The sequence below is a fragment of the Kogia breviceps genome, chromosome 20 (assembly GCF_026419965.1).
Source record: "Kogia breviceps isolate mKogBre1 chromosome 20, mKogBre1 haplotype 1, whole genome shotgun sequence".
Classification (NCBI taxonomy): domain Eukaryota; kingdom Metazoa; phylum Chordata; class Mammalia; order Artiodactyla; family Physeteridae; genus Kogia; species Kogia breviceps.
Genome location: NC_081329.1, coordinates 21,394,299 through 21,418,005, shown reverse-complemented (window position 1 = coordinate 21,418,005; position 23,707 = coordinate 21,394,299). Strand labels below are relative to the sequence as shown.

The 23,707-nt window shown below is 41.4% G+C and overlaps 1 protein-coding gene and 1 pseudogene across 12 annotated transcripts in view; both read right to left on the bottom strand.

Moving 5' to 3' along the window:
* The window catches only part of LOC131747500 (MAD2L1-binding protein-like), a 28,847-nt pseudogene extending 7,310 nt beyond the window's left edge, over positions 1-21,537 (bottom strand).
* RBPMS (RNA binding protein, mRNA processing factor) overlaps positions 1-23,707 on the bottom strand; it is a 195,134-nt gene that overhangs the window by 154,061 nt on the left and 17,366 nt on the right. The window lies entirely within an intron of this gene.

The following is a 23,707-nucleotide window of genomic DNA, read 5'->3' as shown; positions in this document are numbered from 1 at the left end:
CGGGAGGATCCCACGTGCCGCAGAGCGGCTAGGCCCGTGAGCCGTGGCCGCTGAGCCTGCGCTCCGCAACGGGAGAGGCCACAACAGTGAGAGGCCTGCATACCCGGGAAAAACAAAACAACGAAAAACAAAAAAACTACAATGAGATATCATCTCACACTGGTCAGAATGGCCATCATCAAAAAAATCTAGAGAGGGTGTGGAGAAAAGGGAACACTCTTGCACTGTTGGTGGGAATGTAAATTGATACAGCCACTATGGAGAACAGTATGGAGGTTCCTTAAAAAAACTACAAATAGAACTACCATACGACCCAGCAATCCCACTACTGGGCATATACCCTGAGAAAACCATAATTCAAACAGAGTCATGTACCACAATGTTCACTGCAGCACTATTTACAATAGCCAGGACAAGGAAGCAACCTAAGTGTCCATCAACAGATGAATGGATAAAGAAAATGTGGCACATATATACAATGGAATATTACTCAGCCATAAAAAGAAACGAAACTGAGTTATTTGTAGTGAGGTGGATGGACCTGGAGTCTGTCATACAGAGTGAAGTAAGTCAGAAGGAGAAAAACAAATACTGTATGCTAACACATATATATGGAATCTAAGGGGAAAAAAAGTCATGAAGAGCCTAGGGGTAGGACGGGAATAAAACACAGACCTACTAGAACATGGACTTGAGGATATAGGGAGGGGGAAGGGTAAGCTGTGACGAAGAGAGACAGTGGCATGGACATATATACACTACCAAACATAAAATAGCTAGCTAGTGGAAAGCAGCCACATAGCACAGGGAGATCAGCTCGGTGCTGTGTGACCACCTAGAGGGGTGGGATAGGGAGGGTGGGAGGGAGACGCAAGAGGGAGGAGATATGGGAACATATGTATATGTATAACTGATTCACTTTGTTGTAAAGCAGAAACTAACACACCATTGTAAAGCAATTATACTCCAATAAAGAAGTTTCAAAAAAAAAAAGCAACACACCTAAAAAGACGGCCAGAGAGCATGTGTTCTAACTTCGCGCCTTCACCAGGAGTCAGCAACCACTTGGATGGTATGGATATGTGTCTTCTTTGGACACGTGTCCTTCAGAAACATGTTTTAGGATCTTCTTCGTTTTCAGCCTTGCTTAGATTGTAAATTCCTTAAGGACAGAGAGGTCTTCTTTTCCCTGTCCCACAAAAGCCCTCCTTAGGAGCTGGTTAACTGAAATTCCATAAACTGCTCACAAATAGAAAGCTTACACTTGGAGAACTAAATTGTGTGATTGTGTGTGTGTGTGTGTGAGTGAGAGAGAGAGAGAGAGAGAGAGCGCGTGCGCAAGAGATGAGGGAGTAATTATTATTTTTGAAAAGCTGGTAGAATGAAACAAAGTTCTTTTTTTCTGTTCTTAGTGGACAGAAGAGACCACTGATAGTAACTCCCTTACCTCCAACTCTCATGTAAGAATCCCCGATACACCTAATTTCCTACGAGTTGTGGAAACTAAAAGCTCCCAGAGTTCTATTACTGGGGTTAATACCAATCACAGAATTTCAGAGTTAGAAGGTAACTTAGAGACCATCCAATGCAGCTCCCTCATTTCACTGCTTAGAAAAGTGATGATGTAAGGACTCTATAAACAGTTTTTTCCCTTTTCCGTTTTAAATCACAAACAAAATATGGGCTCACTCACCTCACAGAAGTCACTGCAATGGTTTAGGACCACCTGACACTCATGACTGCTCAGTTACTTTACTCTTTTTTTCTTTTTTTTTTTTTTTTTTTTTTTTCGGTAAGCGGGCCTCTCACTGTTGTGGCCTCTCCCGTTGCGGAGCACAGGCTCCGGACGCGCAGGCTCAGCGGCCATGACTCACGGGCCCAGCCGCTCCGCGGCACGTGGGATCTTCCCGGACCGGGGCACGAACCCGCGTCCCCTGCATCGGCAGGCGGACTCTCAACCACTGCGCCACCAGGGAAGCCCGTTACTTTCCTCTTGAAGTAACCCACCCTTGGAAGTCATGTCTTAGATAACATGGGTACAATGACAAGTCTTATGTATACAATGGCAAAAAACAGAACACGGGAGTCCTAGGTCAAGTTGATAATAATAATGACTCAATTATAATAAGAACAGCTATCATTTCACAAACTGCGGCTATACTTAGCTGATTCAATCCTATGCATACAATATCTCATGTAATCATCCCCATGATCCTGCTACAGCGGAGAGAATCACCCCTGATCTCCATGAGGTTCATTCTGCCCGAAGAAAATACCTCGAAGTGCAGAGTCTGGATTTCAACCCAGGCCTGTCTGACTTCAAAGCCTGTGCACTCTCTGCCGTGCCACTTTTAAGTACTGTCTTGCAGTTCCTCAGAGCTGGTCCAGTTCTCTAGGACGTTTCCAAATGTTGGGAAAGGCATACACGATAAAAAGTGGTCTGGTTCACTGCAACAAGCAAGGGCTTAGAAGCCAGGCCCACCAGGCTTAAGAGTGCTGACACCATCACTCACTGGCTCTGAATAACCAGGGCACATAGAATAGAGAGGTTTTATGAGAAGCTTAACAGGGCAAATTTTAAGAAATGAAGTCTTACTGAATTAAAGTTATTCATAAATCATCGCCCTTAAAATTCACAGGATTGGATGGAACCTGATAAATCATTCCAAACAATGTATGACAACCCTAGAAAGAAAAAACTCAAACCCCCCCCAAAAAAAAAGATATTTTAAAATCCAAACATAAGAGAACTCTGTATTTTGCCTCCCTTGTGGGTGTTTATTTTGTTTCACAATTAAGTGGCCATTGGAAGAATAAGTTTTTTCAAAGTTCTGGAAAGTCATCTTAAATTAGGCCCCGGAAAGAAATGGAATCTCTTTTAGTAATGACTCTTGTTTTCTTTGAAAGTTCATGTTTGGGTCAGCCAAGTTTTAAACGGTAAAATTATATTGCTGGGTTGTTATTCAAGTTTGGGGGTTGGGTGGGGATGAGGCCGCTAGCTATTTGGATCACTGTAGGACAGCTTATCTGGTTTCTATACTGAAAGAAGGGTCTATTCTTAGGCAAAAGACATCATCATTTTAGGAGCAGAAGCTTTTGCACTGGATTTCTGTTGAACAATCCGCATGGGAAGACTCCAGAAAAGTCTCTCTCTCTCTCCAAATAAAAGCTGTCTTCAGAGCTTGTGTGATTTTTCTTGAGTCAATGGAATGTCCAAGCTAAAGGGTTCTTATTTTGTTTTTTTCCTGTGTTGCAATATAGCCAGATAGAAAACAATTGTGTAAGGATTTTTTTCGCCATTTATTGATTCTTTGCCTTGTTATAACAAGAATAAAGCCACGAATAATAACAAATAACCGAAACTACCGCTATGTTACGAATGAGCCAGAAGCTGTGTTTGGTTTTATTACAATAGCTATTACCCTGAACTTAAACTGTTAGTCATAGGACTAATATGCAAACCACACTCTCACGCTCTATTAATGAAGCCTATCTGATTTTAATATTACCATCTGCTTTTAATATAACTACCTTCATGGAAGTAGTCACCACAGTCATAGGAGCAAAGGAAGTGGTGCGGGCGACAGGAATGCAAAACAGGTAAGCGACGCAAGTTAAGGCAACACTCCTCAATGGATAAAAAATATTTCACTCCAAGGAGTGTTTAAGTAACCTTGGCACCAACATCCTCAAAGGGACATCAAAAGAAGTCATGAGCACCTCTGTGGCCAGTACTGTCAGCACCAGATCAGAGGTCCTGGTGAAGATTTCTTGCTTAAGGGTAAAAATTAATAATAATAATAATGCAAATGAGATGCAGGGCTAACTTGTCTACAGTTTTGCATCTAACCGAAGACTCAGGACACCTCATCAAAGGGGTGAAAAATCGTTACTTTTTGACCAGAGAGTCAGTTTCAACAACTATAGGCTAATCTGTCAAATTAAAGATTGGTTCTAAAGAAAAGTGATCTTTGGGACGTTAAATAAAAAATTTTAACTCTTTTCTTGACAACAGAACTGTATGATCAGTAATACGTACACTGATAAGCACCCTTATTGAATGGGAGAAGAGAGATGAGATGAATGGAATAGGCCTTGCTCATTTTAAAACCACTTTCACTTATATATTAAAAGCAAATCATAGGGACTTCCCTGGTGGCACAGTGGATAAGACTCCACGCCCCCATGCAGGGGGCCCGTGCTCCATCCCTGGTCAAGGAACTAGATCCCAAATGCATGCCACAACTGAGGAGCCTGAGAGCTGCAACTAAGACCTGGTGCAATGGGGGGGAAAAAAGCTCATTAAAAAAAGTAAATCATACCCACAAATAATTACTTATCCTCCCGCATTGCCATCATCTGCTTTACTTTTCATCATTTTCACTAAGAAAATAGGCTTGTTTTTATTTGTCTTTAAATTTCAGCAGCTTGCACAGTGCCAAGTACATGGTAGACACTTAATATATCTTTTTGGAGTAAGTGAACTATAAGAGATAGGTATTTTTAAAATTCATAGCACTTTCACCCATATCTCAAGAAAAGTAAATGAAGATGAGGCAGAGGCTGTAATTTTGGCCTTTAGGAGAAACTACTAAATAGGGTGTTAGTACGTGTCTCTCAAAGATATCCATATGTTCTCAGACATGTATAAAAGGATTGTTGCATGATTATTCTACCTTCTCCCATTAGTAACTGAGATAGCTACCAAGAACTCAAACACTAGTTTCTTCATATAACACTTAAATACCACTAATTTTTAAATGCTGTCATTTTGTAGCAGGAGGTATTATGGTGATAGAACCGTTTTGTATTTTGACTGTGTTCATACATACCTACATATGTGATAAAATCTGGAAAACTAAATATAAACACACAACAAATATAACTGGTAAAATCTGAATAAGGTCAGTGGATTAGAGCAATGTCAGTTGTTTGGTTGAGACGTTAGATTTTATACCACACTTATGCAAGATGTATCACTGGGAGAAACTAGGTGTAGGGTACATGGGGATCTCTCTGTATTATTTCTCACAACTGCATGTGAATCTACATAACAGTACATCATGTGCCTTGGAATAACCCTTAAGAGGCAACAGTATCAGGCTGCAATCTCAGCATTAATAGAAAAGGAATATCCAGAATACCAATGTATCAATTGCAGTGAATTAATCGGTCCTTATTAAACTACATCTTGAATACACTGTCTCCAGGAAAACCAGGGGAATAAAAAACCCCAAAACACAAAAAACTTAAATCCATTAGTCAATGAAAAGTCCCCCTTTGTTGTTGCTGTGTTGGGTACCACAGCACATCAGTGGCATTACCGTAAGGGACAAGAATTAGGTCTTGCGCCACTACTATGTGCATGGTAAATTATCCAGCTGCTGTGCGCCTTGCTGGGCTGAGGTTGAACAGAGTCTCTCTACCTGCTCTTACCTTTATTGGCCAAAAAACAAAAGAAAATATGGATTTCTGGTGCTTGGGAAACGTGAGGTGGTTTAAAAGAGTGGGAGAAAATGCTGCGTGTGTGGATAGGAATCATTCTGTGTTTCTGTTGTGGTAGTGGTTGTTTCTTTGTTTTTAATTCATGACTTTAAGCTCTATCCAAATAAACTATATTTTTAAAAAATTACTGTCATTATAGCATTTCTGTTCGTTGATATGACATACATTGTAATGTACTTTGGGGAAATGGGTCAAAAGTTCTTCAACAACTCACCAAAAGATTAGTTCTCTTTATAAGATCTGAAAAATGTGCCAATCAAGTGCATTTCAGGGATATACACCATGAAGCCTCTTCTTTGCTTTCACCTCTCAAACATCTTATTCCACATAGAGCAGAGAAAAATCAAGGCATGCAACTTGTTGTTTCTTATAGAAATACTACAGGTATAGAGCAGTAAGTATGATTCTCTCCTATACTGCCAACAGTGGCAAACGGACTTGTGCGATTTCGTATTTTTTAAATTTGCCAAGTTTATGTGTAGATTATATAACCAGTTACAAACAAAAATATTGTTCTATGAATCAAGTTACTAGCTGTAGGGCATTTAATTTACAAATTACTGTGATTCAATTTCTTCTAAAAAGCACTTTCCCCTCCCGGTCTTTCACTTTAAAAATAGTTTAAAATTCACAAATGGACCTACTTTTTGAAAAAGGAAACAACAGCAAATGTATACCACTTTTTAAAGCATGGAAACCTGGAGATAATAGTACCATTTACTGGGCTGCTGAGCTTAGAAACTATGTAGCCACCAAGAAGCCAAAACATGAAGGAAAATAACTTCAAGAAGTTAATGAAAGGGTCTTGCTGGGTAACCTGAGGCCCCAGTTGCAAAGGATGTATTGGGACCTAGTATAATTGATTAAACTTTGACTACAAAATAAGGTTATAAACATTTTATATTTCACTACAAAAACTGGGGGAGGTGTATATCAATCCCTGGCTGATGTGGTTAAGGCTTGCGGCACTGTCATTAGCTTAATTGTTTTGCTTTTTAAAAAGGGAAAACTAAATACCCTTCCAGGAGGCCTGTATTTCACAGCTTTTAATTTAGGCATAATGTCGTTTTGAAAGCACAGAGAAGATACTGCCTGGGGAGTCCAGGAAGACTTTCTAGAAGCAAGCTGTGTGCTTGAAGGCAGAAAGGCAGTCCTGCACAGAGCGCATGGGCCCCCCAGCAGCCCCTCACCCGGCGCCAGCCACCTTGGCCATCCACGTGAGGGCTGATGGCACAGACCCATCCCACACCCAGACACAATGTTATATGGCCAATCAAGACATTTTTTTGGACCTCAGTTTCCTTACTTGTGAAAGGAGAAAAGCCTAGACTAGCAACGTTCCTTCCAGTTCTGAAACAGAATTATTACATTTATGACTTTAGCATGATGTCTCCATCCTGCCTACAAATAAAACACACACAGGAAAAAACTCCAATGACATTTTTTTCTCACCACCTTTGACCTGTCTTAGAAGCAGAAGCAAATGCTTTTGTAATTAAGTGTTACTTATGAATTCCCACAGGGCTGAATGTTACTGGTGGGGCTAAACATGGTGGTGACCCCGCTCTCCATTTCCCAAAGCTTACTAGGGCTGCTCTGAAAGTGATGTGAAAAACACAAGGTTGTGAGCACATTTAAACTATATATTAAAAGTGTGCATCTCCTTAAAAAAAAAAAAAGTCTTATATTCCCACAGTATCTACTTCTTTTAATTTTTATTTTATACTGGAGTATAGTTGATTAACAATGATGTGTTAGTTATAGGTGTACAGCAAAGTGACTCAGTTACACCCATACAAGTATCCATTCTTTTTCAAATTCTTTTCCCATTTAGGATATTACAGAATATTGAGCCAAGTTCCCTGTGCTATACAGTAGGTCCTTGTTCGTTATCTGTTTAAAATGTAGTAGTGTGTACATGTCAGTCCCAAACTCCCAGTCGATCCCTCCCCTCGCCCGCTTTCCCCCTGGTAACCATAAGTTGGTTCTCTGGAGTCTCCCACAGTACCTACTTCTAGGTGCTTTAAAGCCCTTTCACAGATCACAGTTAACATTAATACAAAAAGATGGATGGTAGACTGAAAGTACGGTGTCCCACCAAGCCTCTTGGGGTGCCCTACAAATGTTAGATTGATTTATTGGATCTGTGCTGGTATTTAAACTTGGACAATACAAAATCGACTACATTTCTTGAAATAATGTTATCTCCAATTATGGCTGGATTGGAGTTTTTCATCCACTCAATAATATTACTGCTTAATGTTATGATTAATCATGATGCTTAGCACTTGCTGACTGTGTGCCAGACACACTACGCACTGATTCCCACCTCTCTGTCCACCCTCCCCCAGAAGGCTACAGATGTGGAAACAGAGGCACAAAGGGACAGAAGTCATTTCCTCACAAGGTCAGCAAGTGAGAACCTGAATTCCGGCATCCTGACCCCACAGCCTACCTGTTTAGACGCTGGATGCCAGAATACCCAGCACCTAACACCGTCCGGGGTGATCAAGATGATTAAGACAAGTGCTTGGCTTACAGGCAGTGGAGTCTGCCAACATGATATGTGTGCGCTGTAACCCAGGCCGTTAAAAATGGCTGTGGCCACACAGTGGAGAGAGGGGCCTGCTGGGGGAGCTCAGCAAGACCTCCACTTGAGCTGGGCCCTGAAAGATGAGCACGCATTCCTGGGGTGCAGGAGGGATGGAAGGGCATTCCAGGTGGAGAATAGCACGTGCCAAGGTACAAAAAGGTGAGTGAATGCAGGGAATCCGGTGTGGCGTGAGGGGACAGAGGGCACGGCAGGGGGGGGGAGCGTTTGCAGGCTCGCTCACTGAACCCCTTTTCTGCCTCGGTTCCTACCGGGCTAATGGTGGCTAGAAAGCGGGGTCCATTTGACAGTTGTCTCCTACAGGGATAGTATCTGGTGGAGTTTGAAGGAATGCTTTTTCTTCCCTTCTGAGATTCACCTCCCAGAGTCAGGAAGACTTTAAAAAGCAAATGGTCCTGGGGTGCAAGCAAGAATATATGTGTGATAAACTAACCAGTTAGCTGAATTTTAGAGCCAGGAAGGCAGAAAATGGCACGCATAAGGGTAGGGGCGGTAAGTGGCTCCCATGATGAATTTCCATATACCGTCTGTGGCCCTTACGGGGTTATGAACAAAGGGGTGTGTGTGTCTGTGTCTGTCTGTGTGTGTGTGTGTGTGTTTTCTGGGGAGAGTACCCACAGGTTTCACCAGATTCTCAAAGGGATCAATGACCCTCAAAATCAACAATCACTGCTTTCAAGCAGGCCAGACCTCCCTGAAACTTACAACACCTGGGGCAACCCTAAGACACCGTAAAGTTTAAAAAAAAAAGCAGTGCAAGCAAAATGAGAAAGTACCCCTGCCTCTTGGGCCTTACTTGAAACGCTGACAAACACTTTAGCTTAAGGCTCTGTTCAAAAGGCCTTTAAGATCTGAGATAGTTATGTTTGCCTAACTTTATTCAGGTCCTATGATGCAAGCCTGCCACCTATTCAGGACCCCAAATGTTCATGATTTACCGATAAGGTAAAAACTCTCCAATTTGTAATCTAATTCTCCTCAGAAAACCTGCTCTCTGAAGAAATCCAAGAAGCTGGATTCACAGGCCAGGTACTTAATTAACTTCTCTAAACTAATATTTAAAAGAAAACTTAAAAATAAACCACACCTCAGTGAGACTCGCTCTTAATTTTCTACCACAAGATTAAAAGGATGACTGCCCCCTGAGGAATAATAATCACCAAGGAATCTGAACACAAGAAAGCTTATTTGCAGACTGGCGACTGGGTCCCCTGGTGGAACGTGAACACTGCTAACCCAGCATCTGTCATCATGGTCACATCTTACATCACCAGCATTTCAACATATCACGATTCTTCCATTGTCAGCATTTATTCTATTTCTGTTCAGCTCCGTGCTGCTTTCTTTAAAGCAGTGCACAGGCCAAGGGAATATAAGCAACTTTTCATAAAAGACACAGAAAGGGCTTCCCTGGTGGCTCAGTGGTTGGGAGTCCGCCTACCGATGCACGGGACACGGGTTCGTGCCCTGGTCTGGGAAGATCCCACATGCCGCGGAGTGGCTGGGCCTGTGAGCCATGGCCGCTGAGCCTGCGCATCTGGAGCCTGTGCTCCGCAACGGGAGAGGCCACAACAGTGAGATGCCCGCGTAGCACAAAAAAAAAAAAAAAAAAAAAGACACAGAAAGAGAGACACGCCTTTGGGCACTCCGGTGCTGGGCAGCAAGGAGCAGAGTGGTGGTTAAGAAAAGCAGTGCTGGAGTCAACAGCTGCCTGGGTTTGATACCAGCCTTCTCACGAAGCTGTGCAAGCTCGGGCAAGTTACCTGCCCTCTCTGTGGTTTCTTCACCTATAAAATGGGGATCATAGTTGTATTTCCTCATAGGATTGTTATGAGAACTCAGTAAGTTAACGTTCTTAAGACATTTAGAACAGCGTGTGGCAACCAGTGTTTGATGAATACACTAAATCTTACCAAAATTCCTCGGTTAAGGAAACTAGCTGTTTCAACAGAACTGAGAAAGAAAAGCCATGTTTGGTAACATGCCAATATCCAGGTTAACATGCCCACTGTTCACTGTGAAATAAAACACCAAAATAACCACTACAAGTGCAAATACTTTAAGTCTCCATGAAACAAAAACTATCTGTAAAACGAAACATTTAAAGATCAGAAAATCAACCTAAGAGACATTTATTGAGCTACTACCACATGTTAATCACTGTGCTAGATGTTGGGGATAAAGAAATTAAAATTACTCTACATATACGTCTTTAAATCCCAGGAGCAGAGACTATTGAGAGTAGGATTCATGTTTTTATCCACTGCAATATATTGAGGAGCGAGCCTTAGCTTCTGAAGGAAAACAAATTTCTACCCAAGTAATAATAGAGTGGTGTTATTATTTAATAATGGGCTAACGCTCTTGGGTATGTATGTTTTCTCCAGAAACATATTGCAGGAGTGTCAAAAATTTTGGAAACAACCATGTTTCCACGGACAGAGAGTATGATGATGTAATTGTTACTGTAGCATTAATTGCTCTTTTACCTTAAAGTTTACTAAGAATTAAATAAGATCCTTTCTAGGATAAGCTCTGTGCCAGACACTCTGCCACATGTTTCAGACACAAGATCACCTTACAGTTCCATGAAGTAGATATTATCATCATTTTCTTAAAAATAGATGAAGAGGGCTTCCCTGGTGGCGCAGTGGTTGAGAGTCCGCCTGCCGATGCACGGGACACGGGTTCGTGCCCCGGTCCGGGAAGATCCCACGTGCCGCGGAGCGGCTGGGCCCGTGAGCCGTGGCCACGGAGCCTGCGCGTCCGGAGCCTGTGCTCCGCAACGGGAGAGGCCACAGCAGTGAGAGGCCCGCGTACCGCAAAAAAAAAAAATTAAAAAAATTAAAAATTAAAAGAAAAAGATGAAGAAACTATGGTTTAGAAAGGTTAAAGGTCACCCAGCCAACAGGAGAAACACACCATGAACCTAGTTATGTATCTAACGTAACTGCACCCGAAGTAAGTGATTTTTAATTAAATTTTCTGTGTCTCAAAAGCTGGGCTTATTGGCCGATTTCTCCATAACCTGTCCTCATCCCACTTCTCAATGATAAGCCCCTTCCAAATATATAATAATAATAATAGCAGCTTTGTACTTGTTGAGTACATATTTACATTCTAATAAGGCATACTCTCTATTACTATTGCTACAGTTTGTATTATGCAACCCTATGGGGCAGATTTTGATATTCCCAATTTACACAGGAAGACAGAGCCTCAGAGAAATCAAGTAACTTGCCCAAGGTAACACAGCTAATAAGTGATGAGGCCAGAATACGAAACCAGGATTCAAAACCTACACTGGCCCACTCCAAATCTCAAGGCACTCTGAAGAAGTGGAAAGCTCATCTAAATTTTCTGAATGTAGACCCAGAGTAAACCTCTCCACCAGGATGCCCTTCTCCTCAACTGCCCCATGAGGCTGGTCTCTGAAAAGCGAAGATATTCTTCCAGGAAGTTCCCACCCCTCGACCCGATGGACTCCGCAGATTCTTTGGTCCCGATGAGCACCCGTGGGCCTGAGCTAGAAGCAGAAATACGAGAAGAACGAAATAGAGGGAAAGAGAGTAAAGAAGAAATGGAAGGGAAGTAGCTGTTTCCCAGCAAGAGATTTTCCCGGGGCCCCTTGAAGCTCCGCCCACACTGGAAAACAAGCAGAGGGAGTCTAACTCAGACCTCTCCAGGCTTCCCCTTCCAGACCCTTCCTCACTCCGTCCTCCGAGGTAGCTAGGCAACCAGACCCTATACACACAAAGAGGAAAGCGATGCCCAGTCCTGCCACACAGGTCTTCCAACAAAAGCAGAACTGGTGACATAAATACCCGCAAGGTGACAGAAACACAGAACAAAAAGATAAGGGACAAACAGTACAGATGTTTGAGGGTCTGGATCTCTAGTCCCGGTAAGAATTTTAAAAGCCCTGGTAAAGACACTGGTGGAAAGTTGGAGGGCTCGGCTGGGACACCAGATAGCAAAGACCATGGGCGATTCAGTTCAAGAGCAAAGAGACTGGAAGTGAGGTTGAACAGCTCTGATATTAACACAGCAATGAAGGTCTGGGCCATGGACACTGTAATATGCATTTATTTCAACTGCTCTGAGGCCTTTGGGCCAGGTCCTGGTTCTCATTCTGGATAGTGGAAATCAATGGATACACGACTGCAGTCAAATGATTCCCTATTTAACGAGTTCCTCTAGCATAAAGAGTAGACACAGTAATTGAAAATGGGATTTTGCTTCAGTAAAACACATCCATTCAATACCTCTAAGAAAGTGATCTTTCCACTTTAAAAAGGTGCATTTTTGATGTATTTCTTCTGCAACTTCTTGTGTGTTAGCTTACATAATGAAAAATTATGGCAATGAGCCCAAGTGGAAGGATTTCCAAAATCTACCCTCAGGTGTCTAAATGTGTCAGAAACATACATTTGGGTTTCTCTTGAACATTAAGTTCCTACAAAAGGAAGTGTCATGTAACTGTCACGCCTCAACAAAGCCTAGATTTGTGTATGAAATAACAGTAGATACTCCGACACATCCCAGCCCAAATGCTACTGCTTCTAAGCAGCTTTCCTCAACATCCTACCCAGTGATCACTCTTACCTGTTACAGTAATTAACCTTTTCTAACCTCAGTTTACTACTTTCCACCTAGTAGCCCACAAGCCACCTGAGGGCACTGCAATGCTTGGCGCAGAGTAGGTACATAGAAAACTTCTAAAAATCATCTATTGATGTTGTACTTTCAAACTTAAGAATACTAAATATCGTATTTGCATATGACATTTGTACTTTAAAGAGTTTTTAATGGGAAAGACATATATGCGCACATCAACGACAAAAACACTGCAGAGGATTCATGGAAACATCTCCAGAAAGAGGAAGCCAAGTAATGCCTACATTTGCTTGAAGAAATTTTACTTCAATAATGATTACTGCAGATGTGCCTGTCCAGAACTAAAGTTAAATTAGCCTGGTAGCAGCTGCCTGGTGATAATTCTCTTAGTGCCAGGAAGTTGGTCAGTATGTGATTAAACAAGAGTCTGCTCTTAGCCCCACCCTAGATGCTATCAGTTCCTTAAACAGAAGGTTCTGCAGCTGACCAGCCACGCTCAAAAAAATAAAACAAAAAAACAAATCGTGCCAAATTTTCATACAAGTAACTACAAATTCTAAACAACTCTCTTCTCATCCGTGCACCTTTTACTCCTCTTTACAGCTCAGCACACATTTAAAGCATAGGGGGGAATAAATTAAAATCGGCCATTCTCGTGACGCACAACAGATCAATATTTTAAATTTTTAACTTACAATGTCAATACAATACTGACCAGCCTGTCAACTGATTCCAAGTTTCTAAACCATTCCTACCTCCAGTTCCTAGATATGCCCCAGGACTCTCCTCACCTTCCACCACCACCCTTCACCCCTAAACTATTCAGCCACCTCCACTGGGAAAAACACCAGAACATGAAACACACATGGACTTGGCTGACTTGTACAAGCATCTTCCTTTTCTAACCCCTATTCAAGCTCTGTGAAATGTCCAGCAAGTAGATTCTTTGAGTGCATATTTTCCTTAAAATACTTTTTAAAATGACAAAACAAGAAATCCCCAAATGGAGTTTTGCTAAAAGTTAGAACAGCATGCAATCAGTTCAAAAACTGAGAAATACTTTTAGACTTCATGAAAAAATGTCCCTAGCTAGCGCTATGACTTTTAGCTGGTCATTTCACCTTTCTGGACTTCAGTGTCCTCATTTAGTGATTTGTCTCTTTCAACTAAAATGTTGCACTATTTAAAAATTTTAAAACCATTTTGAAATGGATCTTGATATCTGGTGAGGAAAGTCCCGCTTCATAGTTCTTCTTTTTCAAAATTTTCTTGGCTGTCCATACATTTATAAGTCCAACTGAACTTTAGAACCAGTTTGTCAAATTCTTTTAAAATTACTTTGAAATTTTTATTGGAATTGTATTTAATTTATAAATTAATTTGGAGGAAACTGGTAACTATTATACCCATTCAGGAATATAGTCTTTATCTCCATTTACTCAGGTTTTTATTCCTTTAGAATACAGTATTCTTCAGGTAGTTCTTTCAAATTTGTTTTTACTGTTGCCAAGAATGTATTTTTTTTTAATTTTATTTTCTAGTTTCCTATGCTGGTAGGTTAAAAAAAAAAAAAAAAGCTTTGCGATTTTGTGTTTATCTTGTCTGGCCAACTTACTGAAGTTTGTTATTCTAGGCTTTGTTTCAAATAATAACAGTTTGGGCCTATCCTTAAAAGACAAGCAAAAAACTAGGGGAAATATTTCCAAAATACTTTAGAAAGTACATACATGAAACAATATTTATGATATATAAAGAGTGCCTAGAAATCAATACCTTAATAGTAAAATTAAGAATATAAATACAATAGTCCCCCCAATATCTGCTGGGGATATGTTCTATGCCCCCCAGTGGATGCCTGAAACCATGGATAATACTATGTATGTTTCTTCCTATCCTAACTGGTGGGTATGTGTACAACATGGATATACTGGACAAAGGAATGATTCACATTCTGGGCAGGACAGAGTGGGATGGCACAAGATTTCATCACACTACTCAGAACAGTGTGCGATTTAAAACTGATGAGTTGTTTATTTCTGGAATTTTCCATTTAATGTTTGGTCCACAGTTGACGGTAACAAACCACAGAAAGCAAAACTATGGATAAGAGAGGACTACTAACCAAGCTGTTTAAAAGCTGAAAACCAGTGAACATATGAAAATGTTCAACTTCATTAATAAAAATACAAATTAAAATGATGACACACCTTATTCCCAGCCGATGATTGCAAAGGAAGAAAGACAATTATCTGATGTTAGAAAGGAGGTGAAGAAATGAACAGTATATTAACAAGTCTTTTTAGAGAGAAATGCAGCATTATCTATCAAAAAGTTAAGTGCACATAACCTTTTCTTCCAGAAATTCCAATTCTAGTAACCTCTACATTATACTCGTGTTCCAGAGTTAGAGTAAATTTTTAAATGGCATATGGGAAAAAAATACTTAAATACCCCTTAAATTGTCCAACTGTATGTAATTCAAACATGCCTAATAGTACACATAAATATAATTTACTGAGGTACATATATCATAAAGAACAGAGACAAAATAAAATTTTACATTTTTAATTATGTCAGAGCATATTATGATTGAGTTCTAAGTTAAATGCATAAAATGCAACTCTATTACTCTGTTAGAAGTAACAGAGTATGTCTGAAGATGTATACATAAAGATGCTTCCTGCAGTAGCATTAGTAACAGCAAAAAATACTGAAAAATAACTCAAATGTTGGCAGAAAGTGGTAAGACGTATCGGTGTGCATCCTTACAACAGATACTATACAACTATTAAAAAGAATGAGGTACGGCTACACATTCTGATACACAAGATCTAAGATTTACTGTCAGGTTAAAATAAAGAGAGGGAGTAAATCATATGTACTGCATGTAAGAAAACATTTTTATCTGCATCTAAGTGCATAGAAAGATGCTTATTATACCATTAACTGTGATTACACTTGAGGAACAGAATGGGGTGGGAGATTGAAGAGAAAATTACATTTTTACTGCATGTACTTCTGTATTTTTACATTTTAAAAAAAAATCACAAGGCTTATTACTTTGTACTTTTTTTTTAACAACAGAAAAATGAGGGAACATGGTATTTATGGTCCTTTACAACTCTCCAAAAGTTTATGAAAAACAGGTTTTCTGAGGAGTCTCCATGTTGATTTCAGTCACTGATAATGTCAGTTATCTGGTACTGGGTAGTGATGATTCCCTGGGAGGTACAGACAGTGAGAAAGAAAACAGAGAAGGCATCCAACAATTCCAAACATTCTGTAAACGCTTAAATATCCAGTCAATGTGATCTATTCTGTTTCTAGGTGAAAGTAAACCATCTGAACATTTCAACAAACTTTTCAGAAATCACCAACACCACCCAAAGATTTTATTGTATTCTGAGATGAGGCAACAAGATGTATCTGTCTCTGAAGCACAAGCTTCCCCCATGAAAAGAAAAAATATATGAAAAACATCAAGGTGGTAGAATGAGGGTCAAAAAGTGGATCCGTAGGACTGAGGAGTGAAGAACATTCTATTTCCTAGGGATTAACATTTACACAAACATTGACTTCGCTAATGGAGGGCTGTTTCTACCCTTTATCATCTTGTTTAGTTTATCTGGCCAGTATGATGCAAAACAAAGCCAAGATGAAGAAGGGGACGTGGTACTATATACGCAACTCTTCTAACTCATAAGTCACTAGTATATCCAGAAACAACACTCAACGTCCTGGCTCCACAGGGATTTCCCAACTCTGAAAATCCCAAACTGTGATGGAATGTCACAAAAGGGATTTATTGTATTATATTAAAAGTTAGCCCTATCCACAGTCATTTTAAGTATAAAGCTAACACAGAACCAAACTGACAAACCTCAGACACACTTAATTTTTGATGAAGAAATCAGATGTCCCTCCCTCTGCACAAAGTGCTTCCCACATAGTCCTTTCCAAGGAGTCATCATCCTTCAAAGCCCTGCAGAAATGCAAGGTGTAGGACTTAGAGCATGCCTTCCACATGCACTGTGCTAGGCACAGTATGTACTAGTCCTGCCATCTAGCACACAAAGTAGTGAACTGCATGATCCTGGCCCAGGTTTTCCCAAAGACAGAGCCATTACAGCCTTCCAGGGGAGCCCAGTCCCAGGTGTATTTTGACCCCTTTCCCCATTCTCCTTGGAGCATGTTGCCAGAACCTAGCATCTGCCATGGTACATATTCAATAAAAATGCTTACTGAATAAATGGACGAGATGGTGAATTACTAGAGAAGTGAATGGAGCTCAGTATGATTCAAAGCAGAATCTGCAGGAGCAAGTGTCACAGATGAGACTATCTGGTGAAGGGGATATGATCAAAGGTGTTAAGCAGGAGAATGGCAGAGCCTATTTCCATTTTTTTGAAAGGTAACCCTGGCTGTCCCGAAGATCGAGAACTGTGGAGAGGCAAGGCTGGTGACAGAAAGGTGTTTCAAAGCTGGCCCGGCAGCGCAGAGTTTTGATGGTGGCCCTGCTCTGATGGTAACAAGGAAGACGGAGAGAAGGCAACAGATTTAAGAGATACATGGGAGGACGAATTGCTGGATTTGGCAAGACTCATTAAGGAGGGAGAGGGAAGAGTTGGGTGCCCTGGTAAAGGGTGACTTAGATGTGGAACACAGGGGAGAGCAAGCTTGGGGGTGAGGATAATGAAATCAGTTACTGGACATGTTACGTTTAAGGTTTTTGAGAGCCATTCAACCAGAGGTGGTGTGGACACTTGGATATTTGAATCTGGAGCTCAGGACAGAAGTCTGGCACAAAGGACATCATCCATGGGAGAGTCGGATGATGAGAAATGAATACACAGGACAGAGGGCTAAGGAATACGATCACTTAAGAACCAAACACCAAGGAAAAAAAGATGAAAAGGGGAATTAGGAGTGAGGTCAGAGGTGAGAAGAGGCGGGGGAGTCCACGGTATCATGAAAGCCAAGTAAAGAAACCCACGGAGAAAGGGAAAAATCCAAAATGTAAAATGTGTCAGTAGTGGGATAAGTGGTTTTTGTTTCCTTCCTTATACTTTTCTGTATTTTCCTAGGATCCTTGATAGATATGTACTTTGTTATTCACCAGAAAACTTTAACTGTGTAACATAGTCTAACTGTCATGATATCCCCATAAATTAAAGAGCCACAAATAGTCTTCTATCCTCAGGGCATGTGTTTTGAATTCATCCTCTGGGTCTGGTGATCTATCTGCTCCAGCTTCATGACCAGTGACACACATGGCCCAGCCTCCCGGGCCAGGGTCTGAAATCCCAACAGAACAGAGCTGGCTGGCCTATACACAGATGGTCCAGTGACCCTGGGGTCATAAGCATACTGTTCAAATCAAATGGCTAACCAGCAACAGACCCAGCCTACTGTGCCCGACTTCCCACCACTAAGGCCAAAGTTCCCCAACTCTGCACCATTTCTTATAAACAAGATAGCCTATAAACATTCACACAGATACAGGAGGTCCAAGGCTCACCAAAAATATTTGTTCATTGCCTCTAAAAAGGACTTATGTTTACTTATAAGGTACTGGCCCTGGCAAGCAGAAGTGTATCATTAACGAAATTGATGGTCACCCACTGGGCCAGCATAGTTACCAATGACTCGATACCTATTGTTCTGATGATACTTAAAAAAAAAAAAAAAGAGGGGAGGTTTTAACCAAGATACTTCTAGAGGTCAACAAGGATATAAGAAATAATATTCTAACCTTCTACCCCCCTCTTGACCCCGAAACAACGTCTTGGCATATTTACACCATTCACCTTAATAGGCTGAGAGTAGCTATCATCCTCTTCACTTTATAAATTAACAAACTCAAAATATAGGAGTTATTTTACTTGACATAAAGGGATCCAGAGAGAGATAACAGCTCTTCTTCCAAAGAGAGACACAGGGGTCAATTAGAACAGCATGGTCTACTTTAAAAAGGGAATGGGCTCCAGACCCAAACTTGGGCTTCAGCTGACTTACTGCTCAAGGGAGAGAGAGTTAGACCAAAGCACTTCCTGGGTCCCTTCCAGCTCCAAAGAGCTCTGATAAGCATAAATGGGTGTAACACTGACAGCCGGGGTGAGAGAGATCTTTAAAACCGCATCTTAAACATGTGAGTTTCCATGTTTCCATACGACTGTTTGAAAAGCAGTCTGTTTCATGAAAGGAAAATGAACAAACGTTTGTAGTCATCTAGACTGAATATCTGTGCATTTTCATTCATTGATTTAAAAATAAGAAGCACTACTGGAATGTTGTATCTGCTATTTCTTTTTTAAATACAGCATCTTAAAAAAAGAATGCATTTACTTCAAAATAATTCTTGGGATGAGTAGCTTTTCCTTTCCAAAAAAAGAAAATTTAAAAACTGCCTGGATTATTTTGTTCAAATGGATTTTACTATACTTGGTTTTCACAGGGAAAGAATCACGGACACGGGGTGCTAAAAATAGATGCAATACAGCTGAGGGAAAGGAAAGTAGTCCTGAGACTGATACTAACAATTAGCCCCCCCACCCAAAAAAAAAAAGTGGTATCACCAGCATTAAAATAAGAAATCTGAGCCCATTCTGGGAACACTGTCACAGACTGCCACAGCCATCTAGCTTCACAGGCTGGCCCAGCTCCCCAGCAGAAGTCCCTCGGCCCAGGGGACAGCCTTATAAGGCAACTATGCCCAGAAAGGAGATAAGAACACCAGGCACTTAACATTTCCAGAGGCCTCTACAAATGTTAACTCGTTAATACTCACGGTGCTCTGCAGAGAGCCATGCCACTACCATTTCCAAAAGACACCGGGGAAGCAAGACACCTGCCATCACGTGTAACTATGGCCAAGTGGGTAAGGAGCTGGCAGCCCTTCTTGGGCGCCTGGTTCAGGGCGTGACATGCCTCAGTTTTATCAGAAACTGAGTAAACGCTTTCCTACTCATGAAGAGGAAGGGGGAAGAAAATTTCTCAACTCTGACAGTGAGGAGAGGCCTCCTCCCTTCCCTCCTCTTTCTCCCCCAGATTCCAGTCCTTGGAATAATTAAGACTCCAAGTTGAACAGCCTAGGAAAGGAGCAAGACACAGGCAAGGCTCTGGAGGGAAGACGTGGCACATAGGAGGATGCGAGGAGACTTGTTCTCTCCAAGTTGGTTTCTAGTCTCCAAGGGGACACTTCACACACATCTTTTCACCTTCAGGAATAAACTCGGCCACTGTGATTACAGTGCCAGTAAGAAATAAGACAGCAACCTATACCTTTGGAGAGGATTAAGTGGCCTCATTCTGTTTTTAAAAGTTAAGAAAAGTTCAATGCAATAATTATCAAACAGTGTTTACTGAGAATCATGTATGACAGCTTGTGGCCAGGAGAAAATATAAAATAGCAGTAAATTATATATATGTGTTTAAAAGTCACCTAAAATATAAGCTCCGCTAGCATCTTAAGTCTCCACAAAGGCCAAGGCTCTTATCTTAGCCTTGTTCATTGATTTACCCTAAACTCTACATTTGTTGAATGAATTGTCTTTAAAACAAGCAAATGACCTCGAGGTCCAAATACAAACGTGTAGATATTCATGAAAGGACAGAAGTAAAAATACTAGGTAGCATATTCAGTGTGCTAAGTCAGAGACTGACTTAATAGTTCTATGAGAAGGAAAAAGGCTAATACTAGGAAAGCCCAGAGGGTAAGCCTGGGGGAAAAATGTAAATGCACGGAGAGGATGAAAGAAGACATTCTAGGCACAAGCAGGTGAGAAACCTGGAGGCGGTGGAATCATCTTTGAAAGAACAGGGTGCCCAAAGAGTGGCAAGGACTCAAATGTTTAACTGATGAACAGATAAACAAAACAGTATATGCATACAATGGGAATACCATTCAACCATAAAAAGGAACAAAGTACCAATTCATGGTACAACATGGATGAACCTTGACAACAGTATGCTCAGGGAAGTAAGCCAGACACAAAAGGCCACACTTTGTACTATTCCACTTGTATGAAATGTCCCTAATAGGCAAATCCATGAAGGCAAAAAGATTATAGCTGCCAAGGGCTGGGAGGAGGCATTGATGAACACAGGTTTTATTTCGGGGGGCAGGGAGGGGGCTAGCATAACGTATTCTAAAATTTGAGCTGTGATGCTTGCACGACTCTAAATATACCCCCAAAAGACTGCATTGTATGCTTTAGAAGGGTGAATTTTACGTTTTGTGAATTCTATCTCCATAAAGTTATTAAAGAAAGAACAGGACACCACCACCACCCAACTAGACGCTGGGATGGAGGTAAAGGAGAGAGAGTGTGCACACGCGCAGACACCAAGTCTGGAAGTGCAGGGAACAGCCTGATCACAGGGAGCTTTAAATGTCAGCTACAGAAACCTGCATCTCACCCACTAGCTACAACCAAAAAATGGTGGCGGACAGTGCTCTCCAGTTTTCAGAGTACTTTCCTAGACGTCAGATCCTTTGACCGAGGAGCCTCCAAATGTCCTCAGGTGCCGATTTATGGGGAGTAACACCTTTGCTTCGAAGAGGTACCTCATCTGCCCTTTGTGTGAATGGACTAAGAGTGAGAGAAAGCCAGTTGAGGCTCTGAGGGTCTAACTGAGAGTCCAGACACGTAAGATGGTGAAGGTGGGACAGATTAGACTGTGGCAGGTCATCACGGGCCACCCAGATTTTCTGAAACGAGATGCTATATGTAACTGGGTGACTCACATCCTTGAAAAGAAGCTGCCACATTACTCACCACCGGGGACTTAGGCAGGTACGACATCTCAAAGTTCTCTACGAAGGCAGGATCCTAAGGGGTACTAGGCCCCAAAGATCTCGATCTCCTTGGTATAAATTTTTCGAAAGAAAGAGTACTCCAGACTGACAGTGACATTTAGTTTAAGACAACAGATTCTGAATTAACTGTGCAGGTCAAATCCAGACTTTGCAATTCATCAGCTGTGACCTAGAGCAAGTTATTCACCTCTCAGCTCCTCACCTGTGCATTAGGAATAACGATGGTTGGTACCTACCTCATACAGTGTTATAAGGACTAAAAGAGTTAACATACACAAAATGATGTGAACGGTGCCTCTAGCAAACTAAACAAGGCCCCCTCGATACCCATCAACTCTGCTTTTCCTTCACAGTACTTATCACAGTTTATAATTTTATATTTACAGGTGCTTTTATTTAATATACACTTCCCCAGTACACTGCAAGTTCCAGGAAGGTCAAGGACAATGTTTGCTTGCTGCAGGGCCTAATAATACATTAGGAGTTTAGTAACTCTGCAATGACTACATAACCTGGGAATTATATCTTCCGTTTCTAAGGCTGAGAGCCACCATGACTGATCAACAGCCAGGCTACTGCAGAATGAAGAGGAAAAGAAACAAATGCAGTCAAGGAGTAAAGGGCTCCATCCAGGAAGTTGAGGGGAAGAATCAAAGAGGAAAATGTTTTATTTTTCCAGTATGCTAACCTGATTGGCGAGTATGGCTCTGCAAGCCTAGTTTAAAAAAAAAAAAAAAAGAAAAGAAAAGCTTAGCATACTGGCATCGCGTTCTGCAGGTGGTACCTCTGTCGCGTATGGAACAGGCCAGTTTGGGGAACCAAGGACAACTCATAAAAATTCTTTAAAATATCCTCAAATATTTATCATTACTCATTCACTCATTCAAAATTAACAGCCAGATAGGTCTCCTCCTTGCCACAGAAATACGCCACATTCATTCCTACTCCCAAACCTTTATGATGGTGAAACTCTATTGCAGTGCACATCTCTCTCTACCTATTTAAATCTTCCCAGTTCATTAAAACCCATCTCTTTCTCCCACTTTCTAAAAAGTCTGTTTCCCTCTCATCCACACAGATCCTTTAATTCCTAAGCCCTCTGTCTATATTACACAATAGTGTCAATTTACATAGGAACTCATAGTATTTTCCCATTGCTTTCTGTGTTGACAGAGGCTTTCCAAGTAGGCAGGAAAACTGCTTCTCTGTAAGCATGTCTACATCCCACCTAAATGGCCAAGACAACAAGGACCAGTGAGGGTACCCCAGCAAGTTGTACCTCTTCATCACTAATCAACGTTCTCTCCACCAACTCCTTCCCCATCTGTCAACCACAATCAAGGACTCAAGGAAAAGGCATGTTTTTATTTGCCAAAGAGCTTCCAGTTCCTTGGAGAAAGGTGCTGCGTGCACAGAAAAATTCAGTATTTCATAACCTCAGTGGGAATTTACCCTGAAATACTTGGAGTAAACGCTAAATGAGATGCAACTTCCATTCATATGGGATAGTCAGGGAGGGTCAAGACTGAGGTCTCCAATACATCTGCTCATTTCCTAAAGTCGCACTCTAAGAACATCTGTGTAGGCTTTGTGGAGAGCGTGTGCTCTGCAGGAATGTTCTGCTAACAGTTAAAGAGGTCTTGTGGGCTGGGGTTAATACTGATTGCCCAGCCCACATGGGGAGACCCGAGCCCCACTCCTGAGCTGTATGTGGCTCTTGGGACATTGTGGGCATTGATCACAGTGAAAACAGCCCCTCTGGGGTGGATGAGAAAGTCCTGATGGTACCTTGTTCAGACTGCGGAATACTCGTGACAGCTTCTACAATGCAGTCCAGGCCCCCTTCTCAATTTAGAGGGGAGGAAAAGGACCACTGCAGGGTCCACACCTAATGAAAGGCATTACTGTTTTAACTGTGTCTATAAAATTTCCTTCCAGGAATGTAACTGGCTAGCTGTCCACCAAAACGTAGGTCAAATTGACCAGCGTCTCTCTGAGTGTCTCTATCCTCACCTCAAGAGCAAACTAACCATGTGACCAGAAAACTAGAGCTACAAGGCTCAGACACACATTTCCAAAAAGTAACATCTCTGAGATCGGGATGCATCTTACGATAGGGTTTAAGCAGCAGTGTTATTGGTTCACTGGATGTTGCA